General features: G+C 36.6%; 1 protein-coding gene and 1 pseudogene across 2 annotated transcripts in view; one reads left to right on the top strand and one right to left on the bottom strand.

Annotated features, from left to right (window-relative positions):
* The window catches only part of LOC104655361 (dachshund homolog 2), a 194,654-nt gene that overhangs the window by 141,843 nt on the left and 26,141 nt on the right, over nt 1-26,670 (top strand). The window lies entirely within an intron of this gene.
* Nucleotides 15,318-15,941, bottom strand: LOC104655362 (annotated as a pseudogene).

Below are 26,670 nucleotides of genomic sequence, written 5' to 3'. Positions count from 1 at the left end.
GTGAAACCAGTAAATTGAAGAGACAGCTTCACTCCTATGTTTGTTGCAGCACTGTTTACAGTGGCGAAGATTTGTGTGTAACCTAAGTATCCATCAACAGAAGAATGGATAAAGAAAATGTGGTGCATATACACAACGAAGTACTATTCAGCTATATTAAGGAAGGAGATCTTGTCATTTGCAACAGCATGGATGGAACTGGAGTTTATTATTTTAAGTGAAATAAATCAGGCACAGAACAAAAAACTTTCCAACAATATGGATCGAATTGGAGATTATTACCTTAAGTGAAATTAACCAGTCACAGAAAGTCAAACATTGCATAGTCTCACTTATTTTGGGGATCTAAAAATCAAAACAATTGAACTCATAGACATATAGAATAGAAAGAAGGTTACCAGAGAGTGATAAATGTAGTGGGAGGGTCGGGAGAGGGTGTTGGTGATGGTTAGTGGGTACAAAGTATAGATAGAAAGAATGAATAAGACCTACTATTTGATAGCACAACAGGTTGACTATAGTCAGTAACAACTTAGTTGTAAATTTTGAAGTAACTAAAAGAGAGTAACTGGTTTGTAACTTGAAGGATAAGTGCTTGAGCGGATGCATACCTCATTCTCCATGCTGTGCTTGTTTCACATTGCATACTTATATGAAATCATCCAATGTACCGCACAAATATATACACTTACAATGTACTGACAAAAAATAAAAATAAAAAAAGAAACAAAGAAGGAAACAATCTACAAAGTAAACAGATGGCCTACATAATGGGAGAAAATATTTGCAACGTATGCATCTGACAAAGGTTTAATATCTAGAATCTATAAGGAATGTAAGCAGATTAAGAAACCAAAAACAAACATCCCCATAAAAAGTAGTCAAAGGACCTGAACAGACATCTTTCAAAAGGAGGCATACCCACAGACAACATACATATGAAAAAATGCTCAACACCATCAATTATTAGAGAAATGCAAGTCAAAATCATGAGACACCATCTCATACCAGTCAAAATGGCAATTAATAAAAAATCAAAAATAACAGATGCTGGTGAAGCTGCAGAGAAAAGGGAATGCTTATACACTGCTGGTAGGAATTTAAACTAGTTCAGCCATTGTGGAAAGCAGTTTGGTGATTTCTCAAAGAACTTAAAACAGAATTACGATTCAACCCAACAATCTCATTATTGGGTATATGCCCAAAGGACTATAAATCAGTCTATCATAAAGACACATAAGTACATATGTTCCTTGCAGCACTTTCACAATAGCAAAGGCATAGAATCGACTGAAATGCTCATCAGTGCTAGCCTGGATAAGGAATATGTAGTAAATACATAGCAGGGAATACTTCGCAGCCACAAAAGTAATGAGATCATATTCTTTATAGCAACATGGATGGAGCTGGAGGCCATTATCCTAAGCAAACTAATTCAGGAACGTAAAACCAAATGCTGCATGTTTTCACTAATAAGTTGGAGCTAAACATTGAGTACACAGGGACACAAAGAAGGGAACAGCAGACACCAGTGCCTACTAGAGGGTGGAGGTGGAGGTTGGGAGGAGAGAGATGATACAAAAACTGCATATCTGGTACTAACCTTATCAATTGGGGGTGAAATAATCTGCACTTCAAACCCCCATGACATGCAATTTGCCTGTATACCAAACCTGCACCTGTACCCCTGAACCTAAAATAAAAGGTTTTCAAAAATAAATAAAGTCTCTAGAAGGAGAATTTAGGTAGGGGAGATGATCATGTAAATTTTGAGGTACTTGTAAGACATCTACTGAAGATGTTGAGTAAGCAGTGAAATATACAGTCTGAAATCTAGGAGACAGGTACATGCTGGAGGTATAAAATTTGGAATAATAAGCCTATAGATTGTGTTTAAAGTCATGAAATTGGACAGAATCACCAAAGGAGTGATTAAAAAAGAAAAGAAGCCCAAGGATTTAGCCCTCTGACATTCCAGTGTAGGCTTGACAAATGAAGAGAAACTTCTAAAGGAAACTGTGGAGGAGGAGTAAATTATGTAGGAAGAAAACTAAGAGAAAATGATGCCCTGGAATTCAAATTAAGGAAATATTTTAAGGAGGATATGATCAACTGTGTCAAAAGCTATTGAGAAGTCAAGTAAGATTGGGACTGAGAGTTGACCGTTGGACTTACAAATATATATAATTGGCCACCTTAATAAGAATGGGATCTTTGGACAGATGGGACAAAAGCTTAATTGAAGTAAGTTCACAAGACAGTCAAGTAAGTATAGGCAACTCTTTCTGGGAGTTTTGCTACAAAATGTAAGAAGAGGAGTGGTGTGGTAGTCGGGCAGCATATGGTCAAGAAAAACCATTTTTAATATGTGAAAATCTTAGGACCATAATTCATCAAGTCAACAGGACCACAGGTAGAATTGTAGCGATGAAGTTTGAAAAATGGAGAATTCTAAAGGCATTACTTCCTATATGCTACATATATGCCATGTATGCTTCATTTGAGCTTCCCCAAATTACAATTCAAATAATATTCTTCTCATAAGTTTCAACAAAAAGACAAGCTAAGAAAACTAGCTCTCAAACACGGCCAGAAACAAGATTCAATGATTCCTATCTCAGAATTCAACAATCCTATCACAAGAAGAAACTCTCAATAGGAATATATAGGAATCTATAACATTATATGTGAGAAGCCATGAAGACAAGAAATTGGAATACTGCTCCTTTCTTCTATAATACTAAATATAGACCATAGTGACCCCCTAACACCACCCCCACTATATATACTCTGAAGAAAGGTTGGAGACAGAAGGCAGGGTGGAAGACAGTCAGATAGATAACTATTTTGCAGTGGTGTGACAGAATTGAAATAAACAATATATGCATCTTGGCACTATTTCCTCTCCCTTCAAACTGGAGCACTGAGAGCAGTACCAGAAGTTCTTGCAATATTAAGTAGTAGAGTGGAGATGCACATGCACTTATGACCTAAAGAGCAACCTGCTGCCCATTAGATTATCAGTGCTTGTTAATGATTATATCACAGTTGATACCTGCAACCTGCAGAGTCCAAGCCACGAGCCACATGCCTTTGTGTCATGGTTATCATCACAGTAAGGAGACAGCCAAACTATTACTCTAAGTCATGAATAAGGAAGTGGAGAGAAACAGCATGTCCAAATTGATCTGATGAAAATTCTTACTGATATTGTCATAAAAGATAAAGAAAATGGTAGCTTCTCAAACATTCACAGTAGTGTTGGTTTAATTATTTACAAAGTACTTATAAATAATTCTACATAACATTTTTCTGTTAAGATTTTATGTGCCAATTCCAGCATGATATTTTGGCTGCTGGATTGGGAAAATATTTCTAATTTAATGAACAGGAGCCATGAACAAATTTAAGATTACTGCCATAAAAAACATTTTCCTCCAAAAATAATTTTGTTCATCCTCATTGCTGATATGGTTTGGCTGTCCCCACCGAATCTCATCTTCAATCCCCATGTATTGTGGGAGTGACCTGGTGGGAGGTAATTGAGTCATCAGGGCAGGTCTTTCTAGTGCTTTTCTCATGACAGAGCATAAGTCTCATGAGATCTGATGGTTTTGTAAGGGGGAGTCTCTCTGCACAAGTTCTCTCTTTGCCTCCTGCCATCCATGTAAGATGTGGCTTGCTCCTCCTTGCCTTCTGTCACAATGGTGGGGCCTCACCAGTCATGTGGAACTGTAAGTCCATTAAACCTCTCTTTTTGGTAAATTGCTCAGTCTTGGATATGTCCTTATCAGTAGCATGAAAACAGACTAATACAATTGCCTTTAACGAGGGGTTGAAAAATAAATCTTTAAAAAAATAGCACCAACATTTAGTGATGACATAGAACCATGTTTCTAGAGTTTTAAATGGAAAATAATAATTTCACGCTGACACTTTTGCGTGAAAATTAAAAGATCTAGTTTACTCTCTCAGGGCTAGAAGCACATCCAGGGGTGGTGGCTCAGGCCTGTAATCCCAGCACTTTGGGAGACCAAGGAGGGTGGATCACCTGAGGTCAGGAGTTTGAGACCAGCCTGGCTAACATGGCGGAACGCTATCTCTACTAAAAAATAGAAAAAAAAAAAAAAAAAATAGCCAGGCATGGTGGCGTGCACCTGTAATCCTAGCTATTCAGAAGGCTGAGGCAAAAGAGTCAGTCACTTGAACCCGGGAGGTGAAGGTTGCAGTGAGCTGAGATCATGCCATTGCACTCCAGCCTGGGCAACAAGAGTGAAACTCAGTCTCAAAAAAAAAAAAAAAAAAAAAAAAAAAAAAAAAAAAAGAAAAGAAAAGAAAAGAAAATGAGTCAGCACTTATTTTACAGTGTGAAATAAAGGTCAATGCACTGGCCAGAATGTGAAACATAAATAGGGTTTTTTACTCCAAAGCACAACACTGTAAAGCAACATGTTATTTTGTTAGCTGTAGAAAATCCATATGTGTCTGAGCAACCTCAATTCTTTCCTCCCCCAAATAAATAATTGTACTGAGGGGCATAAGGCAGAGAGTGAGGAGATATCAAAGCAGGTTTTAGAGAAGAAGTGAAAATTTATTAAAAAGTGTTAGAGCAGGAGCGAAAGGAAGTAAAGTGCACTTGGAAGAGGGCCAAGTGGGCAACTTGAGAGATTCGAGTGCACTACTTGACCTATTGACTTGGAGTTTTATATGTTGGCATGCTTCCAGGTTCTGTGTCTTATTGTTCCCTTGAGGTGGGCTGTGTGCATAGGTAGTGGCCTGCTAGCACTTGGGAGAGGCTGCATGCGCAGTTTACTGAAGTTGTGAGCATGCTCACTTGAGACTTTTTTTCCTTATCAGTCGAGTATTCTTATAGGAAGATTATATACCAGTTAAACTCTGCCATTTTGCTTGCCTCTTAGTGTATATGCTTAAGCCTACTCGCCCAGTCCCTGAGATCTCACTGGGAAGCGGCTGATCACCAGCTTTACGTGTTTTCTATCTACTGGGAGACTGACTTTCCTTGGTGCTAGCTGCAACCAATTATTATTTTAGAGAGACAGCTTAACAACCACCTGACCACCACCTTACGGTTTCCTGACATTCTTGGTGGGGTGTGGGTCTCTTGTCTGTTCATTTCCACCTAACTACTCCAATTTGAGACCCCAGTGCATGCAATTGAATTTTCTTCTACATGTTGCATGTCTTTTCACAATCACTGGACTGCAATGATATGCAAAACATTATTTGTAATCATATCACTTTCCCACTTTTTCTTCTCCATGATGATTTCTTTTATTTTGACTGATAATACCCACACTTCAATCTAATGAGGATTTCCCCTTTCCCTTATTGTTACTGAATTGAGATTTTTCTCACACCAATGGCTGAATTGCAGAGTAGAGAGGAAAATAACTGCTCAGAAACTATCGGTCAGGAAACGAAACCTTATTTATATTCACATTACATAGAAGACACATTTAAGTCACTGGAAACTCACTTTAAGTTTCTTCTTTTTAACCTCCTTGATAAAACACCAACTTAAATTTAAAGTTGATTTTGGGGCTCTAAGAATATTTAGGAGTTATTTGTTTTAAATAGGCTGACTCTACTCCTAAGGTACATCTAAGTATACTTTCTCCTGATTTATCCTTAATTATAGGGTTAGCTTTCCAGTTTTTGAGAATTTCAAGAGGTATTCTTAAAATCCATATGTCTACATTTTAAGAGATTTTTTTCCCCCTCGGACAAATCTTTATCCTCAATTTATATTACTCTAGATCATTTTACTTTGAATGTAAAAATTGTGTAACCATGATTACTGGTTCATGAAATAAGAACAAAGTTGTTATTTGTTATTACAAATGGTTAAATTGTAGAGGCCTTCTCTGTGGTTTCAGTAATGGAAAAGGACAGTAGCTCCCATGAGGTAATTTTATCTTCCTTGTGAAAGAAGGAAATCGCCCTTGTCTCTGATGGAATTTTTTTGTATCTTTCCAGCATCAGGTACTCAATCATAGGTTAGATCGTTAAAGGATGATTGAATATTTGGATAGTGTTTAGTTTGCACGGCTAACACAAATACATTTACCCTAACTTTTAGGTTGCAACAACCTCTTGAAACCATTAAAACCCAAAAGGTTACATCTGGTATCAATAGTTTTAAAAGAAAATTCCAAAAACAATAGATGGAGTCTATTTCAAATGCTCTATACAATTTATAAAACATATCCCTGTCTTTTAAGTATTTTCAGTGAAAATGTTCTAAATCATTGTGTTTATTCATAAGATGTGAAAAGGAGTCTGACATCTTTTAAGCCCTAGGTAACAGGATGTAGCTCTATCTTGGTTCTTCTAAATGAATTTGAACAAAGTATTAGATAATGGCCATGTGAATAACACCGAAGGGAGATAAGAAGACAAAATATAGTTAAATACTATACATTTGTGTGTAAATGCATTTTCTGTGTTTGGAGATGCTACAGCATAGAGGTAACATTTTTGCAAATAAAAGATGATTCCAGAAGGACTCATAAATCCACCTTTTTGTCAAGGCAATAGAAATAGATGTCACCTATTTCCCAAATGATACACATTTTGACAAAGGTGGAGGAATGGAATTAACCAAAGGAAAATTACTATGAATAATTGAATTTCTCGGTTGTAATTCAATTTTGGATAATACTTCAGTGCTATGGAAATTATTTTATTTTGCCTAGAAAAATATTTCACATGTGTACTGTGTTTCTTGGTAGAAATGGAGAGAGTAGCTTTAAGTTTTATATGCCCTTGGCTATCATACACATGTATGCACACACAGAGAGATTTGTCATTAAAATTGAATTGGACAATCAATTCAATCTGAAAAGATGTCAGCTCTGCAAGATAATTGATTTGGTTTCTTTTTGTTTGAATTTACTAAATGTTTTACACCCAAATGATTCAACAATAAGGGTCAATATAGTTGTATGCATAAACACAGCTTAAGTTGTATACCGCTATGGCTAATCTTTTTTGAAAGTACAGCATTCAGTATTAAATCATATTTGTTGTATGTAATAAAGAACAAGTACACAAGAGATTAGAATCCACAAATTTAAATTTTTTTTCTAAATATTATAACTTGAATAGAATAAATCCACTTTACATTGTAAATACCATTGACTCTTGAACAATGCAGAGGTTGGGGCACGAACCACCACCTGCCTCCAGTCAAAAATTCACATATAACTCTTCTGTTTGTTTGTTTGTTTGTTTGTTTGTTTTTTAAGTGACAGTGTCTTGCTCTATTGCCCAGGCTGCAGTACGGTGATGCAATCATATCTCACTGCCACCTCAAACTTCTGGGCTCAAGGAATCTTCCACCTTAGCCCCCCAAGTAGCTGGGACTACAGATGTGTACCACTATGGCTGGATAATTTAAAAAATGTAGAGACAGGGTCTTGCTATGTTACCGAGCCTGGTCTAGAACTCATGGCCAAAAGTGATCCTCCTGCCTCAGCCTCCCAAGGTGCTTGGATTACAGACATGAGCCACTATGCCTGGCCACATGTATAACTTTTGACTCTCCAAAAACTTAAAACTAATAGCCTGCTGTTGACTGGAAACTTTATTGATAATGTAAATTGTCAATTTATATATATTGTATGTTACATGTATTATATACTGTATTCTTACAATACAGTAAGCTAGAAAAAAGAAAATCTTATTAAGCAAATTATAAGGAACAGAGGATATATTTTCTATTTATTAAATGGAAGTATATCATCATAAAGGTCTTCCACCTTACTGTCTCCACGCTGAGTAGTCTGAGAAGGAGGAAGAGGACTGGTTAGTCTTGTCTCAGGGGTGGCAGTGGTGAAAGAAAATTTGTGTAAGTGGACCCGCACAGTTCAAACCCATATTGTTCAAGGGTCAGCTGTAGTATGTTGTTACTAAGGACATAAAACAATTTGGTAATTAACTCTCAGAGAGTAAGAACCTAGTTCACACTAAGCATGGAATACTACTTAAAGAAATCATCTCCAGTAATGCTAGAAGAATCATACGCTTCTTTTCCACTTATAGAAACCCATTCATTTTGAACTTAGGGAATATGGATTTGATAAGCAGTGAATCAATGCCTCAAATCCTCTTCTAATTACTGACTTTCTGACCACTAGACATGTTTACAATACTGAACAATCCCACTTCAATCACATTCAACAGAATGAGTGTTAACCTGTTGAGTGCTCTTTCCTTAAATTAAGGATCATGGGAAGTTTCTAGGAATTCAGTCTAGGAATCTATTTACCTTTAGGCTTTTGTGTTCTAAGTGTTAATATGTGCTCTCTAGGCAGCTTTAGCTTATTACAAATGTTCATATGATTTTCTGTCATATGTAATTTAGAAAACAGGTACTTATTGAATGTCCACTCCGTATATAGCAAAATGATAGCTTCTGCAGAGGAAAAAGAATAAGTAGGTCATAGTCCCCACTCTCAAATAATTTAAGTCTAACTAGAGATTTAAGACATTAACATGTGAACTTTTTTTACTTTTATATTAAGTTCAGGGGTACAAGTAAAAGTTTGTTACATAGATAAACTTGTATTATGGGGATTTTTTTTACAGATTATTTAATTACTGATTCAGCATATAAATAACATTTGAAGAACATATTTTAGTAGATAGTATGAGATTCCATATGTGTGGTCAGAAAATTTACACTGTGTAGGATTTCAAAGTGAAAGGTTTTTGTACTATACCTTTGCTTTCTTCAAAAGTGTGGACATTTTTGAGAGGCAGGGAGGAATGATTCGTGTTAAGGCTTCAATATTTTGGCAGGCATGTTACATAATTTTAAAAAGAGGCAGCTAGATAACAGGTGGAGGTTTTGTATTTCATTATTATAACTTTATTCTTTTTGCAAATCAATTGGAAACTGCCAGTGAAATTTATTGATATGTAATAATTGTATATTTTATGTAAGATATGTGACATTTTGTCACAAGCATAGAATGTGAAATGATCATGTCAGTGTATTTAGGGTATTCATTGCCTCTAGCATTTGCCATTTCTATGTGTTGGGAACATTTCAAATGCTCTCTTCTAGCTATTTTGAAATACATAATATATTGTTGTTAACTATAGTCATCCTATTCTTCTATCAAACAGAACTTATTCTTTCCACTTAATTATATGATTGCACCCATTAACCAACCTCTTCATCTCCTTCCCCCAACACACGTATCTGTCCCAGCCTCTGATAACTATCATTCTACTCTCTACCACCGTGAGACGATTTTTAGCTCCCACATATGGGTGACAGCAAATAATATTTGTCTTTCAGTACCTAGCTTATTTCACTTAACTTAAGGACCTCCTGCTCCATCTATGTTGCTGCAAATGACAGGATTTCATTCTATTTTATGGTCAAGTAGTATTCTATTGTATATATATACCACATTTTCTTTATCCATTCATCCCTTGATGGACACTTAGGTTTATTCCATACCTTTGCTTTTGTGAATAATGCTGTAAAACCATGCAAGTTCTGATATTCCTTTGATATACTGATTTCTTTTCCTTTAGAAAAATATCCAGTAGTAGGACTCTTGGATCATATGGTAGTTCTATTTTTAGTTTTTCAAGAAATATCCGTTCTGTTTTTCATAGTGACTGTACTAATTTACTTTCCTACCAACTTTGTATCAGTTCCCTTTTCTCCAGATCTTCTCCAGCATCTGTTAGCTTTTTTTCTTTTTAACAATAACAATTCTAAGATGAGATCTCATTGGGGATTTAATTTGCGTTTTCCTGATAATTAGTGATGTGGAGTCTTTTTTATCTACCTGTTGGCCATTTGTATGTCTTCTTTTGAGACGTGTCTATTCATGTCCTTTGCCCACTTTATAATGGGATTATTAGGTTTTTGGTTTTTTTTTTTTTTTTTTTTTTTTTTTGCTATTGAGTTGTTTGAGTTCCTTGTATATTCTGAACGTTAGACCCTTGTGGGATGAATCGTTTTCAAATATTTTCTCCCATTCAATGGGTGTAGTGTGTCTTTGCTCTGTGGATTGTTTGCTAGTACATTCTGAAGAAAGGTACCGGTTAATAAAATTGATTATTGAGATACATATAAGAGAATACACTCTTTGGGATGAAGGAAGGATGTAGGAAGTGCCATTTTACTCTATCTTGAAGGGTAGGGAGAGAATACACACACATCACACACGGTTCCCATTCAAAAACGTAAATAAAATTTCTGAGGACTGACTAGAAGGCAAAGTGTAATAGCAAGAAAGATCATAAAAACAAAAACAAATATTTCCAAATTTCAATCCCAAAAATTCGGAATTTATCATTAAACTGTTTTTGCTTCTAATTTAAACTCTAATGTTCTCTACTTTGAGGGCTTTTTTTCCTACTCTGGCTCATTCAAAACTTACACAAACACATATAGCACATTGAGCATGTAACATGTCATTTTTATTTGCCAAATTATAGTCATCGAATGATACCTTGTACAGAAAGAGTAAAACCTACGCCAAAGGGAAAATGTATTTCCTGGATTCATTTTGGAAAACATGGTAACACTGCAAGTTGGAAGCCTGATTATTCATTGTCATGCTAGCACACAAAGTGCATTTTACTTAAATCTTTTTTTAAATTTCAAAAGCAAGACATGTAAAAATAAAAGAAATTTAAAGAATGTGAGCTTTGGTATATAAGACCTATTCTCACTCTTAAAATTATTGAAACAGGTGCTATGGGAAGCCATTGCCTTTATAAGCCTTTTAAGATATTTACAACAAAACATTTCCCTGTGATTGAATTTTTCCAAGTACTAAAATACCATGGAGAAATATGTTTACCCCCAGTTTTATGGCTCCCTAGATGCATTCTCTATAAACCTTGTATCTGCTTGGACACAAACAGTATTGCAAAAAGACACCATGCCATTTGAACAGGGTATACAGCTTTGAAACCGTATGCCACACTACTAATGGGAATGTCAGTATTATTATGAATAACACAGTTTTAAGACCATTCTTTTATTACGGTAGACCTAAGTAAATGTTCTTATTTTATATCTTAATTTTAGTAGGAGTATTTTATATCTGTGGAGATACTACCAGTATTGTGTTACAGTTTTTGGCCTTGGTGCTGATATGGGATATAACATTTGTGAAGTCTAAGCACAGAAAAACATAATGGTAAAATTTTCCTTTACAACCTGTATTATTCTATTGAAAAGCAAATAAGAAATAATTACCTGGTACCTGAAAATGCAACCCCTATATGCTTCAAAAGTTTGGGTTAACAAGGTTTAAAAAGCTACAAGGTATCAATAATAGAATTTTGCTAACCAGTGAGTCAATTTTCTAGGCAAATGGGGGAAGATAACTCATGTTGTAAGTATCCAGATGAGAAAGTATCTTCTGGAAACTTGTAGCAGTGGCAATAAAGCAATACACATCAGTGTTCAAACTTGAATAGCATATTGTATTGCTTTTCACCCTCATAATTTTTTTAAATGTGCCAACTGTCAGAGACAGTGGTAAGTAAGGTTAGATGGTTACATGGATTATTAGTAAATTCTGCCGAGAAATTGTGCTATTGATGGTGGTTGAGAATCACAGGCTGACTATGACGCACTTCACCATCTGTTAATATAGGTATTTTAACTAGAGATAAGATAGAATATCTTGTCATTAGCCAAGAAGAGGAAGTAATTTCAATGCCGTGTTAAAAATACAGTATTTAGCCATTCACACTGGAAAAATGCCTAATGGGAAGTGAATAAGGGAGGGGAGGTGACAATGTACACAGAGGCAGTGAGCAAAGTGATCTTCCCTAGTGATCAAATAGAATCAAGAAAGTTAAAATCTCAAAGTGATGTGAATAGATATAGCTGTTCAGGTGATAGAAGCGTGTTCTTTTTTTGTTTATTTGTTTTTTGGTTGGTTTTGTTTGTTTGTTTGTTTTTGTTCATTTGTTTTGAGATGGAATCTTCGCTCTGTCGCCCAGGCTGGAGTACAGTGGCACAATCTCCGCTCATGCAAGCTCCGCCTCCCGGGTTCACGCCATTCTCCTGCCTTAGCCTCCCGAGTAACTAGGACTACAGGTGCACACCACCACCACGCCCGGCTAATTTTTTGTATTTTCAGTAGAGACGGAGTTTCACCATGTTAGCCAGGATGGTGTCGATCTCCTGATCTCGTGATTCACCTGCTTTGGCCTCCCAAAGTGCTGAGATTACAGGCATGAGCCACCACACTTGGCCGCATGTTCCTTAAGGTTATCCAAAGCAAACATGAAGGCAGATTCAGGACAAATGCAGAAATGACTAACATATGATACTGTGTCCAGAATTTATACTTCTGGTGGACTCTTGGTCACGCTGACTTCAAGAATGAAGCTACACTCACAGTGAGTGTTACAGTTCTTAAAGATGATGTGTCTGGAGTTTCTTCCTTCAGATGTTCATATGTGTCTGGAGTTTCTTCCTTCTCGTGGGTTCGTGGTCTCGCTGACTTCAGGGGTAAAGCCGCAGCCCTTCGCAGTGAGTGTTACAGCTGATAAAGGTGGCACCTCTAGAGTTGTTTGTTCCTCCTGGTGGGTTCGTGGTCTCGCTGACTTCAGGAGTGAAGCTGCAGACTTTTGCAGTGAGTGTTACAGCTCATAAAGGGAGTGTGGACCCAAAGAGTGAGCATCAGCAAGATTTATTGTGAAGAGTGAAAGAACAAAGCTTCCACAGCATGGAACAGGACCTGAGCAGGTTGTCACTGCTGGCTCCGTGGCCAGCTTTTATTCCCTTATTTGGCTCCGCCTACATCCTCCTGATTAGTCCATTTTACAGAGTGCTGATTGGTCCGTTTTTACAGCATGCTGATTGGTGTGTTTGCAAACCTTTAACTAGACACAGAGAGCCGATTGATGCATTTTTATAGAGTGCTGATTGGTGCATTTACAAACCTTTAGCTAGACGCAGAGTGCTGGTTGGTGTGTTTGCAATCCTTTAGCTGGACAGAAAAGTTCTCCAAGCCCCCACTCGACCCAGGAAGTTTAGCTGGCTTCACCTCTTAATACCAAACTGAAAATAATTTCATGGGACTCAAATGTTATAAAGTTGATTTTTAAAGCACTTTATCCAAATAAGTGACTCACAAAAATATGCCAATTTCATAGAATTGGAATTTAGGGCAGAAATTTTGGGTGCTTTGTTTAAGTCTGATTACAACATATTGGTAATGAAAGATCTTACATATTAATTTTATCTTTATTTTCCTTTCTTCATGTTCCAGAATTTCTCTGGTTATTGAGTTCATAATATTTACACATTCATAAAAACAGAAAATGTTAAACAACTGCATTTAATACTAATCAATGAATTTTGTAGGGCTTCATGTGAAGTAAATCTTAAAAATATTTTCCTCCTAAAGAAGTATCATTGGCTCTGAGTACAGTAGTCCCATCTTATTTGTGGGGGATACATTCCATGACCCCGGTAGATGCCTACAACAGTGAAGAGTACTGAACCCTATACATGTTGTTTTTTTTTCTATACATGCATACCTGTGTTAAAGTTTAATTTATAAATAAGGCATAGTAAAAAATTGACAACAATAACTGATAGAAACATAGAACAACTATACCAATATACTGTGTAAACGTTATGTGAATGTGATCTCTCTTGCTCTCAAAACATTTTATTGTACTGTACTCCCCTGTTTTCTGATTGCCATTTACTAGGAGTAACAGAAATCTTTGGAAAATGAAATCACAGATAAGGGGCGACTACTGCATGTATAAGGATAGAATCCAATTGGGAAAGAAAAGAGGAGAAAATCATAGTGATCTAAAATGTCACTGGAAATTGAGAACTGACTATGTTTCTCTTTACATTTCAAGTTTTGACAGATTTTAAGATGTTTAATAAATATTTATTTTACATGCATAAGTATATATATAATATATATTTATATTTGCAGGCTAATAAAACCATCAAACTCTTACTGTCTGCATAAACTCAGCCTCAGCATAGACATAATTTTATATTCAGTGAACACTTAAGATTCTTCTTTCAAACTAAAGTTCTTATGATAGAAAAATGAGAAAAAATTCTCAAGTACTAGGGCTATTAGCAAAAGTGAAATATGTCTGTAGTGTCTTTGCTTCAACATTTGCCATTCTATATGGATCCGTAAATATTTGTAACAACAGTAAGTAAAGAAGTTTTCATGGCACATGTATACATATGTAACAAACTTGCATGTTGTGCGCATGTACTCTAGAACTTAAATTATAATAATAATAGTAATAAAAAGAAATGTTAATATTAGTAAAATAAGGTCGAATTTGCCAGGAAAAATTAAGATAGATTTTTCATATTGTCTTTTTTTCATTTAAATGTTTATTGAACTAAAGCAGAATAAATGAACTAAGGCTGTTTTAACCTGTAGATATAAAACAACAACTTCAAATATTCAGAGGGGTGTCACACAGAGAATGAAAGACTCATTTAGTATTTCTGCAAAGGGCAGAACTTGACCCAGCGGATAAATACAAGCAATCAGTAGGCCATTGGATAGTTGTACAAAGTGTATCGCATATGTTAATTGCTTCTTTCTCCACATAATGCATTCCACACTTAACTTTTCCCATCTTATAAAAGGAGATAATACAACTTAATACTTCTCATGAACATCTTAAATGAGTCACATTTCCGTGCAAGCCCTCCACTCACCACTGTGAGTACAGTGTTGGAAAACATCTAAAGTTAGCAAACTGGTTTAGTATAAAAATGATTTATTTGTTTCTCAGACATATTTCTGTATTTTACATTAGTGGCTCTCAGAATTTGGGGAGAAAAGAGAGCATGGTCTCCAAGAGGGTAAATCATAATCCCTAGCAATACAGGTACTGCCCTCAAACTCCAAATGAATCATTACAACTATCCAACAACGGTACAGATGAGAGTGTGGTGTGTGCTGGGGCCTCTGCACATACAAGAGACAGTTGACAACAACTGTTCCACAAGAAACAGGAAATCTTATTGCACAAGTCACTAAAAAACAAACTAACTGCTGTAGCAATGAGAGGCTCCATCCAGACTGTTAAGTATTTCGAAATGAGAACTGTTTCAACAACTATTCAGCATAATGTTTAAGAACAAAATGTACATACAACATTGTACTTTATATGTGTATTTTATCACATGGTAAGGAATGCTGAGGTGCTTCATCTATGCAACAAATTGAAAATTAAAACTTTACATTTCTATATTTGTCAATATACAGGATTCTGAAGGTGGATCTTAAACTCAGGGTGATAAATCAGTTATCAAGGAAAGCCACATAATCCGTCCGTCTGGATAACTGCTGTTCACTGGGGATTGGGTGAACTGGAATTGGCTCTGGCAAGGGAATAAACTTGTTAAAAGAAACATCTGGGGCCCTTGCAATTGGCTTTCTGGGCATAACCATTCTTATGGTGGGGTCAGCTTGCCATTCTTGTTTTAATATACTTTTCACAGCCTCTTCTACAGGACATCCAACAAAGGCTGCAAAATCATCAGGCATTATTGAGGTATACACTTGAGAGGGCAGGGCAAACGCTCATCTCCTTGTTGTATCTCTAAGTGCTTCCATAACTGACTGGAACATCTTAGGCTACTGGTAAGCACTGAGGGTTGTATACATCCCAAGGAAATCTCTATGCCAGAATTTTTTTCCTACTGAGCAAATTCTCCCAAGTTCAGAATTTGCAGGTTTTATAGCAGGTGGTATTCTTTACCAAAGATATCTTGGGTTATTCATGTCATTATGGAGCAAATAAAAAGCTAGAAGCTGACCATACACTGGGGGTGCAGCAGTTCCTCCAAAAGCCTGGAACTCTTGGCTCTGATCCAACAACTTTCTGAAACTGAAATCACTTTCCTTCATCGTTGCCACTGGCATCTTCCCAGCCTGTCTTGCGGCCACACCTTCCCAACAGCCAGACCCCAAACTGTCCCCCTTTTCCTGTATTCTTGGTAGAAAGTACACTTATCTTAAACTTGCATGCCTCCATGGGAATAAATTTACAACTTAAATTTGAGGGGAAAATGCGACTCGGTGGCTGACAAGATGGTCGAATAGGAACAGCTCCTGTCTGCAGCTCCAAGGGAGATCAATGTAGAAGGCAGGTGATTTCTGCATTTCCAACTGAGGTACCCAGCTAAAATCATTGGGACTGGTTAGACAGTGGGTGCTGCCCATGGAGGGAGAGCCGAAGCAGGGTGGGGCATCAATTCAGACTACTCAGGTAGTTTGAAGACTTCAGGCTCAAACTACCTTAGAAATAATCTGAGAGAGTTCACTTACAGAATTACAAGTTTATTCTTTTGTCTGGTTATTAGGAAGACAAAATACAATGCTATAATACCTTAATTCATTCTTGATACACTACATAAATTCTTCACTCAATGCCAGAGTAAATTTTTTTGAAGAATTTATTGGGTGAATCCTGGAATCAATGTATATTCAGTGCACTTCTTTTTCTTGAACATTCCAGATCTCGAAGGCTAGCATAGCTTCAGATGTAGTTCATCTTTTTCAGGGCCAACTGTGTGCTCAGTACCATGCTAAGTGTTTTGCATTTTAGCTTTTTCCTTTAAACTTCCCACACACACTGAGGTAGATCTTTATATTCTACAAATAGAGTCGTTGTGTAGCATTCCGACACACAGAGATATTCAGTAATGTTTACCATGCTATAAGAAGAAGGCAGACTCATAGGAAATAAGTTAAAATCAGAAAGGGATGTATCAGATGATTACCCATTGTATAATCATTTACATTCAACTGCATGACACATTTTTGAAAGGTTTCTAATTAATTGAAATTTTTTTGAAAATATTATTCTTTGTCTAGTAGTTATTAGAGAAAATCACTACCACACTCTTCAATTTATACCACTTTGATGTATACCACAACACAATGCACAACTAGGTACTCAAAAGTGTTTCTGATAAAAGTCATTGAGGTGAGAATATTGAAATAGAAGAAAGTAAAGTTGAATCAGTCTCCACAAACTAGAAATGAAGATGAAGAAGAGGCAGCATTAAAACACAAAACAAAATGGCACATTCATGTGTTCTAGTGCTGGCATTTACCTATCCTTGCCTCTTTGGATATAGATTATGAATTATTTTATTATTATTTATATCAAAAAAAGAATGTCCATAAGATGGTATGAATTTTTCATAGCAATAGACAGCATCTAAAACTAGGATTGTGCTTTTCGTAAAGGTTGTTAAATTAAGCATTACGAATAGATACCAACTTCTTTGATAAAACTTAAGAAATTTTCAGGCGAGAAGCAACAGCTTTGTTTATTTGTTTTTTGAGATGGAGTCTCATTCTGTTTCCCATCCTGGAGTGCTGTGGTGTGATATTGGCACACTGCAAACTTCACCGTCTGGGTTCAAGCGATTCTCCTGCCTCAGCCTCCGGAGTAGCTGGGGTTACAGGCACCTGCCACCATGCCTGAATAATTTTTGTATTTTTATTAGAAATGAGGCTTCACCATGTTGGCCAGGCTGGTCTTGAACTCCTGACCTCAAGTGATCTGCCCACCTCAGTCTCCCAAAGTGCTGGGATTACAGGCTTGAGCCACGGTGCCTGGCTGCAACAGTTTTTATTATCTTAATGTCTATGTTACACAGGATAAGAAAAAAAAAATGTGAAAATTGCAGTGCTTTGCCTTATTAATTAAATATATATTTTAAATAAAATTCAACTTTCTAAAATAAATAATTAGGGACATTTTGAGTTAGCTAGGTTTATAGCAGTGTTGCAGTTGTGGTATCAAACTCATCTATTAGGAAAACCCTTAATTTTTTGTATAAAACATGTGATGCCTCAGTGCCTCAATTTTTTTTTAAAGTTTTTTAAGAGGTGGAGTCTCACTACATTGCCCAAGCTGGAGTGCAGTGGCTATTCGCAGGCATGATCATAGTGCGTTGCAGCCTTGAACTCCTGGGCTCAAGTGATCCTCCTACCTCAGCATCCTGAGTAGCTGGAACTACAGATTCGTGCCACTGTACCAAACCCAGTGCCTCCATATTTTAGCTAAGACTGAAATCTCAGTATATATTCTCAGTGATTGTGGCGGTATGTGCACATACATGTGTGTATGCATGGGCAAGGGAAGGAAATGGCTAATGAAAACAGAATTTTCTATCATTAGTACTGTGGTAGCATGAAAATATGAATATGCATAGATTACAAACAGGTATAATTGCACAGTTATGAGTGAGCATATTGATAAAAATGTCAAATCTGTGTAATTAAGGGCACGTTCCTCATGAAAGAGTTTACAGGAGGTGACAAACTGAATTCTTTGTTATATAGGCTGTTTTCCCAAGTTTTACGTGGTAGTGTCATTCTGATTTTGAATTATCTTTAATTTTTAATGTTAATCCTCTAAAATATAGTCTTTATACCTTTCTTGGATACAATTTAATTATAATCCATAGAATTCATTCTTGGAAAAATATTTCCCTTTTATTTATATAGGCTCATGTTTTTTACTATTTTGTTTCCTGAATCTGTGCTACAAATTGACCCCTCATGCATATTTTTCTGTAGTGTAAATTGATTTTCAGAACCTCTATATCTATAAAACCGACTGGTTGATATATGTCTTTAATTTTATTCAGTTTCTTGAAGCTTTGGCGATACGTACTTAAAATTAGGTATCATTTTTGAAATCTTTTTTGAAATGTGAAAAATAACTAGTTAAAAAATATATTGTGATAGGAAATCATATTATAATCTTGTAAATGTAGCAAAAATTAACCTTTATGTGGCCCAGTGGCTTTTTGAATTGTGATTCCCACATCAGCAACTTTAGCATTAATCGGGCACTTATTAAAAATTCAAATTGCCAAGTTTTACTCTATACCTACTGAGTAAGAAACTCTGGAAGCAAGGAATGTGTATTTAAAAGACTTTCAGTGCATTCTTATTCACGATAAAGTTTGAGAACTATGCTCTAAAGTGCTGGATGAATAACCTGCTCTCTTCTACCTTCCATTGACTCTCTCTACTCAGATAAGTTAGCTAACCAAATATGAAAACAATGATTTTTAAATTTGACACCTGAATTGCCAGGTCAGAACAGTTAATTTCTCTTCCTGATCTGTGCCAGGTTAAGAAAATAAGTTTCTTTCTTGGTTGAAAAAAAAAGACTGGATGTCTCCAGGCAGGGAAGCAAAGTGAGAAATCTGCTTGGCAGCCTCTTCAGCCAGCCAGATGCCTGAGCCCCCAGTAAGACTAAAAGCAAACCTATGTTAGAATCCTGGGGAATATGGGCAACATGGCTGACTTGACACAGTCAGGTTGAAAGCTGCCACTGAGGGACCACGATGGCTGGCATACTCAGATTTCAGGGGGAAGGTACAAAGTCATTTTACAAATGAGCCAGAGTGACAAAACATTATCACCTGGAAGGGTCATCTAATTTATGGAAATGGGTACCCTCCTCCTCCATCTATCCCAAACACATCTCTTTAAAACAGCAACTTTCAGCACTTTGGGAGGCCGAGGCGGGCGGATCACGAGGTCCCATCCTAGCTAACACGGTGAAACCTCGTCTCTACTAAAAAAAAAAAAAAAAAAAAAAAAAAAAAAAAAAAAAAAAAAACAGCAACTTTCTTTCTACCGTACTCATTCCCAATCCTGCCTCTTGTTTGCCAGTTTATGATGCAGAATGTTACAATATTATTCGGCACTGATAAAATGTTATTTTTTTTGTGCAGCCTTTTACACAGAGGTAGCCAGGCTGGTTTCCTGGAGAAGGGACTTGTACATACATGCCTTTGGTGCTTTTCGGTTGTTTATATCAGAAGTTGTTGTTTTTCTTTGCAGATTTTAGATCAAATTCTAGTCTCTTTCTGGACCCTCAACAGTTTTGTATTTCTAGGCTCTATAAAATATATAGTTACTCCAAAAAACCAGTCAGCTATGCTTTATCTCTGATATATTAATAGATCATCTCAGAGATGATGGGAAACTATGTGTGTGGGACAGAAAGCTTTATGTTTTAATTTTTTTTGCTCAGAGGACTATGCTATGTAGACAATTTCAATAAATTTACACTAGACATTCTGTGACAACTATACAAGCTATTTTTCAAAATTGTAAAATTTCAATTTGTCACAATACTTGTAGATTATAGTAATCATTTATTTTATTGGGAAGACTAAGAGTTGACCAGAAACTCTTTACCTCTATCCCCATTCTTCCTTCATTCTACTAATTATTTGTAAATAAATAAACACATAAATAAATAAATAATATATTCATGTACAATCTTGTCTTTTTGAATAAAAAAGAAATAGTGGAATCAATTTGATGATTAGAAATCTTACAAGGCTTTAAGATTACCAGTCTACATATCCAATTCATTGCATAGGTTATAGATAGACACATAATAGTGACTATTCTATATACTGAGGAGACAGCAGTGAGCAAATAAAAATCAGACAAAAGTCACTGCCCTCAAAAAGATTAAATTGTACTGGAATAAAATATTTAATAAAATAATAAATAATTATATTATACTGTATATTAAATGGTGCTAAATTTTACAGAACAAAATAAATCATCTCAATGGGGGTTGAAATAGGGGTGCAAGTTGCAGTGTTAAATAGGATGGTCCGTATAGATTTCACAAAGAAGATACTATTTGAGCAAATCATGTAGGTAGCAATCTCAAATGAAATCCATAAAAACTCTAAAACACACCTTGTAAAGCATTTTGTTAGTTCTAAATTTTTATTTGACTTTTTTTTCTTATTAAGCTTCTTACATTCTCTATAGTTTGAATATTCCTTATCTGGAATGCTTCAGACCAGACAGGTTTCCATTATTGGTCCATTCTTACATTGCTATAATGAAACACCAGAAACTGGGTAATTTATAAAGCAAAGAGGTTTAATTGGATAATGGTTCTTCAGGCTGTACAGGAAATATGATACTGGTATCTGCTCAGCTTCTGAGGTAGCCTCAGGAAACTTTCAATCATGGAAGAAAGCAAAGGAGAAGCAAGCCTGTCTTGGCACACGTTTAAATAACCACATCTCGTGAGAACTGACTCACTCATTGTCATGAGAACAGCATCAGGAGATGGTGCTAGACCATTCATGAGAACTTTGTCTCAATGATCCAATCACCTCCCACCAGGCTGCATCTCCAACATTGGGGATGACAATTTGACATGAGATGTAAGTAAGGACACAGATCCAAACCATATCATTCTGCCCTGACCCCTGCCAAATCACATGCCCTTCTCACATTTCAAAATGAAATCATGCCTTCCCAACAGTACCCCAAAGTTTTAACTAATTCCATTAGTAACCTAAAAGTCTGAAGTCCAAAGTCTCATCTGAGACAAGGCTAGTCCCTTCTGCCTATGACCCTACAAAACAAAAACAAGTTAGTTACTTCCAAAAAACAATGAGGGTGTAGGCATTGGGTAAATACTCCCATTCCAAAAGGGAGAAATTGTCCAGAAGAAATGGGCTACAGGCCCCGTGCAAGTCTGAAACCTAGCAGTGCAGTCATTAAATCTTAAAGCTCCAAAAGAGTATCCTTTGACTTCATGTCTCAGATCAAGGGCATACTGATACAAAAGATAGGTTCCCAAGGCCTTGGGCAGATCTGCCCCTGTGGCTTTGCAGGGTTCAACCCCCACAGTTGCTCTCAAGGGCTAGTGTTGACTGTCTTGGCTTTTCTGGGTTCATAGTGCAGGCTGTTGGTAGATCCATAATTCTGGGGTCTGGAGGATGGTGGCCCTCTCTCACAGATACACTACTAGGCAGTGCCCCAATGGGAACTCTACGTGGGGGCTACAACTCCATATTCCCCTCTATTCTGCACTCATAGAGGTTCTCCATGAGGGCTCCACCCCTGCCATAGGCTTCTGCCTGGGGAACCAGGCTTTTCCATACATTCTCTAAAATTTAGGCACAGGCTCCCAAGCCTCAGCTCTTGCACTCTGTGCTCCTGCAGGCTTAACTCCACATGAAAGCGGCCAAGGCTTATGGCTTCTTCCTCTGAAGTATCAGTACAAGCTGTACCTGGTTCACTTTTAGCCATGGCTGAAGCTGGAATGGCTGGGATGCAGGGAGCAGGGTTCTGAGACTACACAGGGCTGTGTGGCCCTGGGCCTGGCCCATGAAATCATTTTTTCCCTCCTAGGCCTCAAGGCCTGTGATGGAAGGGGTTACCAGGAAGGTCCCTGAAATGCCTTTGACTCATTTTCCCTATTGTCTTGGCTATTAACATTTAGCTCCTCTTTACTTATGCAAATTTCTTCAGCCCACTTGAATTCCTCACCAGAAAATGGGCTTCTTTTTTCCTACCACATGACCAGGCTGCAAATTTTCCAAACTTTTATGCCCTGCTTCCCTTTTAAACATAAGTTCCAGTATCAGGTCATTTGTTTGCTCACACATAAAAGCATACACTGTTAGAAGCAGCCAGGCTACATCTTGAACACTTTGCTTCTTAGAAATTTCTTCTGGCAAATACCCTAAATCATCAGTCTCAAGTTCAAAGTTCCACAGATCCCTAGAGCAGGGGCACAATATAGCAAGGCTCTTTGCTAAAGCATAGCACAAGTGACCTTTACTCCAGTTTCCCATAAATTCGTCATTTCCATCTGAGACCTCCTCAGTCTGGGCTTCATTGTCTGTATATCTATAAGCATTTTCGTCACAACAACTTAAAAAGTCTCTAGGAAGTTCCAAAGCTTCCCTCATCTTCCTGTCTTCTTCTGACCCTCTGCATTCCTCCAATCTCTTCCTGTTATCCAGTTCCAAAGCTGCTTCCACATTTTTAGGTATCTTTATAGCAATATCCCACTTCTGGTACCAATTTTCTGTATTAGTCTGTTCTTGCACTGCTCTGAAGAAATACTTGAGACTGGGTAACTTATGAAGAAAACAGGTTTAATTGGCTCACAGTTTCACAGGCTGTACAGGAATCAGGATGCTGCTATCTTCTTGACTTCTGGGGAGGCCTCAGGGAACTTTCAATCATGGTAGAAGGCAAAGGGGAAGTAAGCATGTCTTATATGACCAGAGCAGGAGGAAGAGATAGATGGAGAGGTGTCGTACACTTTTAAATAACCAGATCTCATGAGACGTCACTCACTCACTACCTTGAGAACAGCACCATAGTTCTCATTCATGAGAACTCCACTCCCACGATCCAATCACCTCACACCAGCCCTCATCTCCAACAATGAGGATTTTTGACATGAGATTTGTGTGTTGACACAGGTCCAAGTCATATCATTTTTAATTTTGGGTATTTCAGATTTTGCAATATTTGCATATACATAATTAAATACGTTGGGGATGGGACTCAGGTCTAAAGATGAACTTAATTTACTTTTCATATACACCTTATAAACTTAGCCTGAAGGTAGTTTTATAAAATGTTTTTAATAACTTTGTGCATGAAACAAAGTTTTTATTGTATTTTGACTGTGATCTGTCACATTATGTCAGGTGTGTATTACTCCACTTGTGGCTTAATGTCTGAGCTCAAAATTTTTGAATTTGAAGCATTTCAGACTTTAGATTTTCCAATAAGGGATCCTCAACCTGTAGAAGGGGAGATCTAGTTAACTGTCCTTTGAGATTTTCCTATATGAAAAAAAAGGAAAGAACAGTGCTTCCCAACCAGTATTGACATTTGGCCAGATAATTCTTTGTTGGGAATCCAGCGGAAGTCGGGGGTGAAGGCCTTCCCTAGGCTTTATGGGGCGTTTTGCAGCATCACCGGCCTCTACCACTAGATGTCAGCAGTACGTAGTCTTGGCAATCAAACATTTCTCTAGATATTGCCATATGTGCTCTGGGCAACAAAATTGCTCCTGGTTAAAAACCACTGACCTGTGTCTTCAGGCCTTCAATGACTTGGAAAGTAAAAGTGGGCTAATTTAAGGTGAAGCTGGGCTCATCCAATTTTTACCTAGAGAAGGATATTTCCAAACATTGTGTTTCATGAGGTGTTAATAGATGCTTAGTTTGTCAAATATATGACTATATACCCCTCTTCCACTTCTGTAAATTTTCAACTACCATTTAAGTTATTTAATAAACACTTATATTGGATTTACTTTAGGTCAGAAATTATTCTATCAATTTTGCTAATAGTAGTTCATTAATATTTATAACAGCCCTAAGAGGTAGGTGTATTATCCTAACTTTAAGCGTAAAGAAACTGAGGCATAGAAAGGTTAAGCAACTTTCCCAGGGTCCTACAAATCATATAGCAGGGATTCAAACCCAAGCAATCAGGCTCCAGTGTATTTTGCTCTTCATTATGCTCCTGCTTCCTATCTTGACATATAACATTTGTTAATATTTAGTATTAGCATTTTATTTATTTAAAAAATTATTTCCATAGGATTTTGGGACACGGTATTTGGTTACAAGAGTATATTCTTTAGCGGTGATTTGTGAAATGGAGTCTGAGATGTTCTGCTTTAAAAGATTTAGCAAGTTAAAAATAAAGGAAAACTGTGCCCTGTGAAATATGAGTTTCAGATAAATGAGAAATCAATTTTTAGTCTAAAGATGTCCCATGGAATATTTTGGACATAATTATATTAAACAATGATTTGCTGTTTATCTGAAATTCAAATTCCACTGAGCACCCTGTAATGGATCTAGCAATCCTAGCTTTAAGGAAAATTGTTAAATATTGTTTAGGCCAGTTTTCTCAACACTAATTTGAGCAAGGAAGCTTTTCTTGTTAGAACACCTAATATCACGTGGAAGTTCTGTGGGGCTTTAGTCTAAGGACAGTGGGAACGCCTTTCAGCTAGAGAGTGAATAGATTATTAAGGGTTCATTCCAAACTACAGTGATCTCTCCTTTGAACTCCTAGAGACAAATAACAATCTATGCCACATGAACATGATTCAAGCTTAAGGGTCCACTGTTTTCCTAACTAACATATCCAAGACATGAACTGGGTATCATACTTCTTCCAAACCTTTCACTGAACATCATATTTGTTATTGGAATAGTATTTTGTCTGAAAGATGATTGAATTCTAATACATGATTTATAAAGGAGCCTGTTATGTGAAATTGCTAATCTAAGGATCCACAGCAAATGGGCATAATTAGTTGTAGAGTATCTGTGTCACTTTCTCAGGCTGATACATCTTCATTCCTTTGCTATTGGCTTTCTGTTTTCATTTATCTGTATTATTTTTATTTCATCTCCTTAAAGAAATACAACAATTTGGGGATCAAGCTTTTCTTTTCCACATTTGATGATGGCAATACTTGAGGAGTCATTGAAGCTATGTACACTTCCTTATATTCATGCAGGTCACATTACACAGCAGTTGGTCATTTTATTGTAATTGTTCCTCAGTTTGTGAGAGGGAAACAGGTGTCTCACTTGTCCTGAGTGTAATAATAATGACATTGACAAAAAAAAAAAAAAAAAAAGAGTCACTTGGGACAGCTGTATTTAGGGAAAAGTTCTCAAAAAAAAAATAATAAAGTATAATTTACTTGATAACAAATAAAACTGATGACCTGGTAGGGAGCTACATTTTTCTATGGCTGGCGTAGTCAGCTGTGTTAAGTTTATATTCCTGTATCACAATCCTTAAAGCTCAGAGGAGAGACACTCCATGAAAAATGGGAAAATAAGCACTAGAGTCATGTAGAGAGCCTCTAGCAGCCTGGACTTAATTTTCTGGGTGATTTTTCTATTTTGAGCATTCACTATACGTTTATCTTTTTTTCCTACAAAAGTTCTCATCAACTTTTTTATCTATTCATCTGGACTCTAAGAAATACATTAAAATGAAGAACTTATTCTCTGAGTGGATGCCCAATCGCTATTACAAAGTATGGCAGGTTTAAAAAACAGGCTTAATAAAAGTGGTTTCCACCTTGCTTTAATAACTGGAGAGGTCGCTCATGTCCTTGACTAAATAGCAGTTCTCCTATCTTTACTTTGTAGTTTACACTATTATGTTCTATGTACTGATAAAGCTTTTACTATTTACATTTTGAATACCAGCTTTTTAAATCAAAAAAATCAAAATCCTTTTTCCTGTGTTTAGTAAGAGATGCTCTTATTTAACCAATAGCCTATGCTTCTAGTACTTGCCCATTTAAAATTTTATTGCCAATTAGGATTTTTCAACCCTATCTACTAAATTCCTGCATGACAGTGCACCTATTTAAATTCTGAGCAGAATTCAGATGCTGTTCAGATGTAAAAATATATTACAAGATTGAAATTGATTTCCAATTCATTTACCATTCATTTTTGTAGCAAATGAGTTAAATAGGAAAAAAAAAAATCTGATGAATCGTTTGACAGTTTCCTCTTGCATACACTAAAACATAATACACTTCCACTACTTTTGGGCTATTATGGACCTTAACATGCAATGTGACCTTGGTCTGAAAAGCATGTTTGGTTAGCACAGAAACTTAATCATAAGAAGTCATAAGTAGAATCCTTCTTCTTTATGACCCTGTTTCTAGGACTAGGAAATTTATTGCTTGTGGGACAGGTAGGATATGAACAATGGGCCAAATAGAGTCCAGGGTTATCTCATCCATGTTAAAACTGCTGCTGAAAATCGATGTGAC

The sequence above is a fragment of the Rhinopithecus roxellana genome, chromosome 7 (genome assembly GCF_007565055.1).
Source record: "Rhinopithecus roxellana isolate Shanxi Qingling chromosome 7, ASM756505v1, whole genome shotgun sequence".
Classification (NCBI taxonomy): Eukaryota; Metazoa; Chordata; class Mammalia; order Primates; family Cercopithecidae; genus Rhinopithecus; species Rhinopithecus roxellana.
The sequence above is the reverse complement of the archived record's forward strand: the minus strand, read 5'-3'. Positions and strand labels throughout refer to the sequence as shown.